Below are 10,181 nucleotides of genomic sequence, written 5' to 3'. Positions count from 1 at the left end.
TATAAAGGAGGGAGCACCAATGGGAGAGAGAGGAGTAGAGGGTAGAGTGAGAGGCAGCAGGGATAGGTGAGAAGGAGAGAGGGAGGAGACAGGTAAATCAGAGAGGGAGATGGCTTGTACAGCATGGGGGACGGAGCCAGAGGTCTGGGGAAATTTACAAGAGAAGCGTGTGCGTGCGCCCTCTGTAAGTTTGGGGTGCGCGCGCACAGGCTGCATCAGAAAGTGCACGGAGCGCTGCGCCGCAAGGGTGCCCGCTGAGGGAGGAGAGAGAACCGGAGGAGTGACTGCAGAAGGTATTGAGACCGGAGGGGAGACAGAGGGACGTCGCGAGCAGAGAGTGCCGTGGAGGGGATCAGGTGTTTGGGAACATGCGCGCTTCCTGCGGGGAACGCACGTGGCAGCTGGGAGTGCGTCAGGGCATGCCGCAGAGGGACGGGTGCTGGAGGAGGAAGGAAGAGCAGAGCAAGGAGGCAAGGGAGAAAGATCAGAGGCAGGGGAAAGCGCGGTGACGGGGACATATGGAGAGGAAGGAATCCCCTGAACCGTCACACTTACATAAAAGGGAGGGGAAAGACAGGCAGAAAAGACATACCCTGTTACATTTTTATTCAGCAACATTGGTTTAGACTTGTTTCTTTATATCATATCTATTACCCAGGGGTATACACTGTTAAATATGCTTTTCTAATAATGTTTTTAAAACTGCTATCTTCCACAATTTTCCCTTCAAAAAAGTCATCCCAATATATTCCTTAAACTGAACAAAAATGAAAACAATCTGCGTTATCTATAATTCAAATAATAATTATGTGTCTGCTATACAATAAACAGCAAACAATCCAAAAACTTAGTTGAAATCAAACCATTGAAAAAAGTTTCTCCAATAGTTCATCATGCATATATACTCACATTTGTAAGTAGATGGTATATGTGTATCAGCATGCAAATGGAAGTCTTTCCAATCGTAATAGCAGTAGAAAATGTATGTAATTACAACTAGATGATTGGTTGACCGATGGTGAGTTAGTAGAATCCTGATGGACAACATTTTGCTTCCTCAAACTGGATCCCCAGATTCGATTTGTGGGTTAGCTGCTGCTTCACTGGACGATAACCACGTCCAAGACCGGACTCTAGAAACAAAAAAATAAGTATGTGCCCCATAATGTGAACAAATTTTATTTGAACAGATGTAGTCCATAAAATGTCTAGTGCTACATCTAACTTGACATATTATATAATTAAATACTTATCTGTATATCTTCTCATAAGCAATCCTAGTAGCACTCTTTTTGACGCAATTTATATGATGTGGTGGATTTGGGTTCTGAGCTCACAGGGACTGTGTATGGTTGTTAATTTCACTTGATAAAACAACATGGAGGTTAGTGACCCCTCCTCCCTATTTTCAAGATCACTCATCCCACCTTTTCAATTGCAGTTCTTGCTTAGCACCTGTAGATGACCAGTCTATTAAAGACAGTTCTCCCTCCATTAGAGAGGTTATGAGAGCTTTTTGCAGGTGCAGCAGTGTTAGGACCTACAGAATGGCCACACAGTCACGTGGTTGCAGGCTTAAGATACTTTGGCCAAAGAATTGAACGAAATAACCCTTGTTTATGAGAAGATATACAGTGATTACTAGGAAACAAAGACACCCTCTGGACACCCTCTGCTGGACTTCTGAGCAGGTAGCTAATTGACATCAGCGTTTATTTGCCGTGCAAGCTCTGACGAGGGCATTGTATATCTGATAGGGGCACGGGTTGTCTACAATTACCCTACCCTGAACATTCAAGTATAACTGTTGTATATTATTGTTGCATCATTTGTATCCCTTCCTCCCCTCGGCTCATTATATGTGGTTGCTCACTTTGCTATCTGCTATCGTATCAGCTACAGTGGCACATTTAAATTAGGGGGCCATAACTTGATACGGACGAGATCCGTGTATCAGAGCGGAACATTTTGTAAGCTCTTGTGCACCTAGCTATCGGCAGCCCAGATCACAATTGAGATTTGTGTGTATTGTCAAAATAATTACTGCTGTCTGTGTACTGTGAGGTCTTAATAAGCGTTATCCAGTGGCACATTTGAATTAGGGGGCTATAACTGGATACGGACTAGATCCGTGCCCCAGAGCTAAGTACCACACTTTGTGAGCTCTTGTGCGCACTGTTCATTAACACTTGTATTACCAATTTTACCTACTTGGAGTTGGGCCCTCTTAACACCTAAGTAGGGACCCTTCACGACCAGAGCTATTTCTACAATTTAGCCCACTGTAGCTGTATTTAATTATCATTAGTGAGCTCTCATTTAATTGCTTTATATTTTGCATAGCCTTTTGGCATATATCTTTGCATGACCAGTCCACCGTTACCTGTATCTATGTTACAGGCTTTTTAACCTTGTTATTGCTGAACCAGGGGGTTGACTATTCAGTCAGTGATGGCTTATCACTGCTAATTAGCAGATAGGTAGGATCTCTACCTTTCCCCCTAGTTTTCAGTTGAAGTATTGTGTATTTTTGTCTGTTATGTGTGTTGTTTTACCACTATCAGTTGTCTATTTATTTCAACGATTTTGACACTTATTTTAACTAACATAATTAAAGCATTTTAATTTTAAAATTTATCATCATCTCATTATCACTTACAACGAGTGCTGCCCTGAGGGTGTCTTTGTTTCCTAGTAATCATCGTGTTCTCTCCCCTTATTGCACCGTTGTTTATTTCATTTTATTATAGGCTGATGCGAGGGTCCTCATCCCTTTCCCCTTCCCCAATTATTGGAAGATATACAGATAAGTATGTAACAATATAATGTCAAGATAGATGTAGTACTGAGCCTTTATGTCTTTTATTCTATACATGAGGTTACAATCCTCGTAGCACTCTTTGTGACACAATGTATATGATGTGGTGGATTTGGGTTGCAGGGGCTGTGTGCGTTTGTTCATCAAATGAACTTAAAACAAGGAAAAATATATTAAATATATATATAAAAAACACACATCTAGCAATAAAAGCTAATGAAATGCGCCCTTACTCTGTGTTGCTAGATCATAGCCTTCGCTGCTAGTTCTTTTACAATCCTCCCCAGTAGTTTCTCAGCATCTCGTAGCTGTTTCTCCAGATGCTTTACCTTCCGTGAAACGGTGGCGTGTCGACGTCAGCTGTATAATGCGTAATGGTTGTCCCAACGCGTTTTATTGCCTAACAGCTTAATCAGGGGTAATTCATCATAGAGAGGATTGATCCTTATATAGTCCTAGGTTTTTCAAAGCTTCAGGGGAGTTCGTCTCGAAGTCATAAAATAGAAAAACATATCATAGTGCAAAAATGTTTAAACAGTGAAAAAGGTGAAAATTCATCCAAAATGACTACTCACATTTTAAGTAATCAAATTAGACAGTCATCCAACTTAAGGGTTGGATGCGCCCTATGTGTGAACAGCAGCCACCAATCACAACCTCCAAAGGAGAAAAAAGAGAGAGACCATATAGTGTAGAGGTAAAATAATTATAATATCAAAACATGATTCAAGGCTTACACTTCATACGGTCGATGTGGGCACTCATAGGTAGCGGTTGACGGATATCCCTGGGACTCGCGATTCCACGGGGTACTCGGTGACCTCCGCTCTCTCTGGAGACACTTGGATCCACACTGGAGCTTACGTCCCTTCACTTCCGGCACGCCGAGAGCCTCCCAGGCTCCCGCTACGTCACTTCCGGTGCGCCGGGGACTGCCGGATCAGATGGTTTCAGTGGATTTCTCGTGTTCCCCTTCTCTTGGCTGTTTGACTGGAACACTCTACGCGTTTCATCGCTCTTTCTTGCGACTTCATCAGGAGTGACTAATAGCTGCTTACTCTACTATTATATACCCTAATGCCCTCCCTCTAATGAAGACCTAATTGTTCAATTAAAGTGGTATCACATATATACAATTCAAGTGGTATCACATACATTCAATTAAAGTGGTGTCACATATATTTAACAGAGTGGGTTGGTACAGTGTAATTGACTTCATCTGTCTTGTTATCATTTATACAATACAGTATAAAATAAAACACAAGAATAATACAGGGAAATCTATATATGGCATAATATGAAATATAAAAAAATGAAAATTTAAATAAAGAAAATATAAATATATAAAAGACTAAAAAACTATCTAACCTATGTATCAAGTTTAGCACTAATAAAATCACGACGATTGTGGTTATACTCAAACATATGTAAAAAGAAGAAAGAAAAACAGGATTAATAAAATATTATATTATATTCACAATCAACATTACAGGAACACTCCTAGTTCAATATCCACAATGAGTCCTCTAGGAACTAAAGTTTTCAATGTGAAGATCCAGTAGGTTTCCCTATTAGTTAGTTGAACATCATGGTCACCTCCTCTCCAATGAGGTAGTACTTTTTCTAAGACCGTAAAGGTCAATCCTGTGGTGTTGCCTTGGTGATGTTTAATAAAATGATCTGACAAAAGGTGTGTAGCCCTCTTCTAATGTTGCCTACATGTTCTAGGATTCTAATCCTTACATCCCTGGAAGTTTTGCCTATATATTGAAGACCACAAGGACATGTGATCATATAGATTGCATAGTCAGTTCTACATGTGACATGGTGTTTAATATCATATTTCTCTTTTGTCACATGTGAAGTGAAAGAAAATGTTTCAGTTGTTCTATATTTACAGGCCTTACAAACTGTGCACCCAAAAAAACCTTTTATCACAGGTAACCAATTATTTTCTCTTTTTTCTTTAATTTTAGGCAATGAACTTGGGGCTAGTTGATTCTTCAGATTGTTTGCCTTCCTGAATATAACCATGGGTACATCTGGAACCACATCACCTAATATTGTGTCATTTTGGACAATATGCCAGTATTTCTTTATAATTTTCACAATTTTATTTGAATCCTTATTAAAATTGGTTAAAAATGAAAAACTAAATTTGTCTTTATTGGTTGTATTTGATTTTTCCTCAGTTTTTCTTTTTAACAGATTGCTTCTATCTAGATCTCTTGCTTTTGTTATAGCATTTTTTAAATTATCAGGATTGTATTTTCTACTTAGGAACCTATTCTCCAATACTTTGGATTATGTTTCAAAGCTATTAAGATCTGAGCAATTACGTCTTACCCTTCTAAATTGGCCATAAGGCACATTATTTAACCAACTTGGATGGTGGCAACTCGAAGGTAAGATATAATTATTACTGTCAACTTCCTTGTAGAAGGTTTTGGTTTTTAAGCACCCCTCCTCTACAAATATAGTCAGATCAAGGAAGTTGACAGAAATCTTGCTGTAATTGCATGTAAATTTCAGATTGGAATCATTATCGTTAATGTATTCAATGAATCTGAGAAGATCTGTTTCTTCACCTCCAAATAAAAATAATATCATCAATAAATCTCCGCCATAGGACCAAATTTGCACCCTGTTCAGGAATGGACCAAATATAATCATCTTCCCATATTCCCATAAATAAATTGGCATAACTGAGTGCAAATTTGGTACCCATAGCGGTTCCACGCTTTTGCAAATAAAATGTATCCTCAAAGCAAAAATAATTATTCCTCAAAATAAAAAGGAAACCATCTAAAATAAAATTGGCGTGTTCCTGGGATAGGTCTTTGTCTTTTGCAAGCACTCTATCAATAGCTTCAAATCCCTGGATATGATCTATTGATGTGTAAAGGGAGGTGATGTCACTAGTGACCAGAAAGCAGTCATCAGTCCAATCTTGATTTTCCAATATCCTTAATATGTCAGTAGTTATAGACATAATATGAAAGGTGTTCAGGTGTGCTTACTGTCCAAATTATTTGGGTATCATTACCCATTATAGAAAAATCATTAATATAATGTTAATTCAAAATATCCACACTGTGTATTATAACATTTATTAAGTTTTGAGAATTAATTCTATGTTACATTATTCATTTATTTCTATGATTATGTAAGTTACAATTCCTATCCACTTTCTTTCAGATCGAATTTATTAATTAATTATTATACAATTTATTAATGTTTTATTTATACCAGTATTTGAACATAATGCTTTGTATGATTTTAATTTTAATTTTATACAGCATTAGGCTGTCATTTTAACATTGTTAACAATGTATGCAATATTTGCATCTCTGTATGTCCCTTCATGTATAGAGCGATGTGATATAAACAGTCCTATAGTATAGCGAATCACCTAATTGATTTCCGCAGTGGTAGATTTATCTGACCTTAGAAATGATTGGCTGTTGATCTAACTCTCTCCCTATATAAACTGGGATATTGTGCATGAACATCACTCTTTGAAAAAGTCCTGGCTTGGACGAAACGCGTAAGAGTGTTCATGCTGTTGTACATTGCTGGTTACTAATAAAGTTTTTTTATATTCATACAACTGGCTGAGTGAAGGTGCTGTGAACCTCGGAAGCAATCTCCATTTTTCTCACCTATACACACACAAACTGCTGCTACACATACAACAGCACAGCACTCTGCAGCCACAATAAAAAATGCAGCCACTTACTAAACTTTGCACTATCCCGCCCCCACCTCTACACACAACACAGCACAACACAGCACCTCTACAACCCCCCCGCCCTTCCCTCACACACACCACTGCACCTCTATACACAACACAGCACCTCTACACACACAACACACAACATTGCACCTCTATACACAGCACCTCTACACACAACACAGCACCTCTACACACACACACACACACACACACACACACACACACACACACACACACACACACACACACACACACACACACACACACACACACACACACACACACACACACACACACACACACACACACACACACACACACACACACACACACACACTCACACACATACACACACACTGGAGCTCTAGACACACAACACAGCACCTCCTTTACACTCACAACACAGCACCTCTACACACACAACACAGCACCTCTTCAAACACAACACAGCAGCTCTACACACACATGCTACACCCATAAACACTGCTGCTGACACGGACACTGACACACACACACACACACACACACACACACACACACACACACACACACACACACACACACACACACACACACTGGAGCTCTATACACACACAGTAGCTCTATACACACACAAACTGCTGCTACACATACAACAGCACAGCACACACTCTGCAGCCACAATAAAAAATGCAGCCACTTACTAAACTTTGCACTCTCCCCCCCCCCACCTCTACACAGCACCTCTACAACCCCCCCGCCCTTCCCTCACACACACCACTGCACCTCTATACACAACACAGCACCTCTACACACAACACACAACATTGCACCTCTATACACAGCACCTCTATACACAGCACCTCTACACACAACACAGCACCTCTACACACACACACACACACACACACACACACACACACAAACTGCTGCTACACACACACACATGCTACACCCATAAACACTGCTGCTGACACTGACACACACACAGCACTTCTACACAGATATACAACACTCACAGCACACACTCACACACAAACTGCAGCCACAAAGAAACTGCAGACAGCCACTTACTTCTTTGCTTTGCAGACTCATCCCCCCCCCCCAAATCAACTGAATCTGCTCAGAAAATCTGTCATCTCGGGAGGGGGAGGAGTCAACCCATGGCTGATACGTCCTGACCAATCCCCTGCCCTGTCTCAGAGCTTTTACTTCATGCAAACCAATCCCCTGTCCTGTCTCAGCTGTTCTGAAAGCTGATTGGCTGGAAATAAACCCATTGAAAACTGCACTTTGCAAGCTGCTTAATTCCGGGCATTACTGATTGGATAATGCCCGGAATTTTAACCAATCAGAGAGCAGGGTTTTCAATAATGCCCTAAATTTTATTGCTTTAGCCTATAATTCATTGTATACACATCTGCACATATCAATCAACAGATGTATCGCTGAGAGTAGAGTACATTACGTGCCTTTTATGCACAAGGATCAACTAGATCTGTTCAAATAAATTATGTTCGCACTATGCCACCTCGTTCTTCCAATGTATTCCTTGTAGATTATTCCTCAGGTTATTAAAATCTGCTTTCCTGAAATGTAAAGTCTTTGTTGAACCGACATAATATGGTTTTTGAGAATTTATTTAAAATAAGACCATGTTAAAATGTTAAAATAAGACCATGTTATGATCACTGTTTCCCAAATGTTCCCAGACTTGAATATTTGCTTTTACTTCTGATAATTTCTATCCAGAAGGTCTCTACATTTTCATCATTCCCTTTATAAACATATTCCCTTATAATAGATTTTAAATCCGGTTTAACATATAAACATACTCCACTTCCTCTTCTATTTGCTCGATCCTTCCAAAAATGGAATAACCCTCTAAGTTAACTGCCCAGTCATGAGTTGCATCCCACCATGTTTCAGTAATGCCTATGATATCATACTGCTCCCTTGTAGCTATTAATTCAAGCTCCCCCATTTTATCTGTCAGGCTTCTAGCATTAGCAAGCATGCATTTACGTTATTTCTAGTCTGTGCTATTTTTATTTTATCTGCTCCTGCCTTTTTACTTCAATTGGATTTAGTCTTTAGAGGTTTTCTAGTATTATCTGTATTTAATATAGGTGTCTCCCTACTTGCCAGATTCCCACTTCCCCCCATTCTACCTCCATATCCACTAGTTACTTCCCCATTCCTACTTATTCTGTCTTATTCATTATCTGTTTCTTGTTCCCCCCTCTCCTTCTTAGTTTAAAATCTCCAACCTTTTTAACATCCTCCCCCCTAGCACAGATAATCCTTCTTCATTGAGGTGCAATCCATCCCTACCATAGATAGCACCTCAGAAAAGAAATCCCAGTGTTCTAAAAAGCCAAAACCCTCCTTCGTACACCACTTTCTTAACCATGCATTAACCTCCCTAATCTCCAACTTTCTCCCTGGGGTAGCCATGGCACTGGTAGCATTCCAGAAAATACTACCTTGGAGGTCCTTGCCTTAAGCTTGCGTGCCTAGATCCCTGAAATCCATTTTTTTAACCCTCCACCTTTCTCTATGTCATTGGTGTCATCGTGTACCAAGACCGCCAGGTCAATCCCAACCCCTCCCAACAATCTGTTTAGCAGAGCCGCAATGTGCAGAACTTGAGCCCCCACCAGGAGATAACAAACTGTTCGATTTATGCTGTCACAGCAACAGATTGCCCTCTCAACCCTCCCAATAAGGGATTCCCCTACCACCACAATATTTCTTGGTCTCTGAGTATCCTGAGTATCCTGGAGGAACTATTCCCCTGGCTGCTAGAGGAATTAGTCTTCCCCAGCCTAGCCATTCCTGCCCTGACGCTCCCAGTATCTTCACTCAGTCTGGAAAATCTATTGGGATGGATGAGCTCAGAACTAGCCTGCCTCTTCCTCTTCCCCTGTTTCCCCTTCTAACTGTTACCCAGCTACGTTTTCCTGGTCCTCACTAAAAGCTCCACTCTCTAGATCATGGGTGCACAAAGTTTCTTACATGCTCCCCCATGTCTCCTCTCCCTGCCAGCTCGTGCGCCCCCTCCTTGCACGGCTCCAGCATCAAAAGATGTCACCGGGGCCATATGCCGTGGCATGGCAACGTGATGTCACGGGACCCTGCAACGTAATTTGATGCCGGGTTGCCATTGAGACGCATCACTGGAAGGGAAGGTAAGTAAAAGTTACAGAGGTCTCACATGATCCGCGGCGTTTATTTTCAATGCTTTCGGGGAAGCATGGGGCCTCTGTGACAGCCATGCCCCCAACCCCCCCAGGAAATCTTGTGCCCCCCACTTTGCGCTCACCCGCTCTAGACCACTAGTCCTAGCCAGGGCCTGCTCACTGAGCACTAAACTCCTTTCAAGACTGTCAATGTCCCTCAATTTTGCAAGTTGCCCTTCAGATCAGCAATCTGAGACTCCGAAGAGACCACCTGCTCACACTTCCCACAGCGGTATGCTCCCTGGAACAGCTGCTCCACGTGCACATACATGAGGCAAGATGTGCATTGAATGGCATTCCCTGCTCATTGTTGCACCATGGAGTACAAAGTGTTAACAATTTACTGTACTTCAATGTACTTTATTTCCCACCTTTCCCACTTTCCTTGTTTCAACTCCTCCTGGTT

General features: G+C 41.1%; 1 long non-coding RNA gene across 1 annotated transcript; it reads right to left on the bottom strand.

Annotated features, from left to right (window-relative positions):
- Window positions 1–783: 783 nt before the first annotated feature.
- LOC142494417 (uncharacterized) lies at window positions 784–3,231 on the bottom strand. Its single transcript, XR_012801426.1, has 2 exons — window positions 3,052–3,231; window positions 784–1,133 (listed from the first exon to the last, which is right to left on the bottom strand). It is a non-coding gene; the product is annotated as an uncharacterized LOC142494417 (long non-coding RNA).
- Between the last annotated feature and the right edge of the window lie 6,950 nt (window positions 3,232–10,181).

Source organism: Ascaphus truei, chromosome 5 (assembly GCF_040206685.1).
Source record: "Ascaphus truei isolate aAscTru1 chromosome 5, aAscTru1.hap1, whole genome shotgun sequence".
NCBI classification, from domain to species: Eukaryota; Metazoa; Chordata; class Amphibia; order Anura; family Ascaphidae; genus Ascaphus; species Ascaphus truei.
Note: the sequence above shows the minus strand (reverse complement) of the source record. Positions and strands in the feature narration are given on the sequence as shown.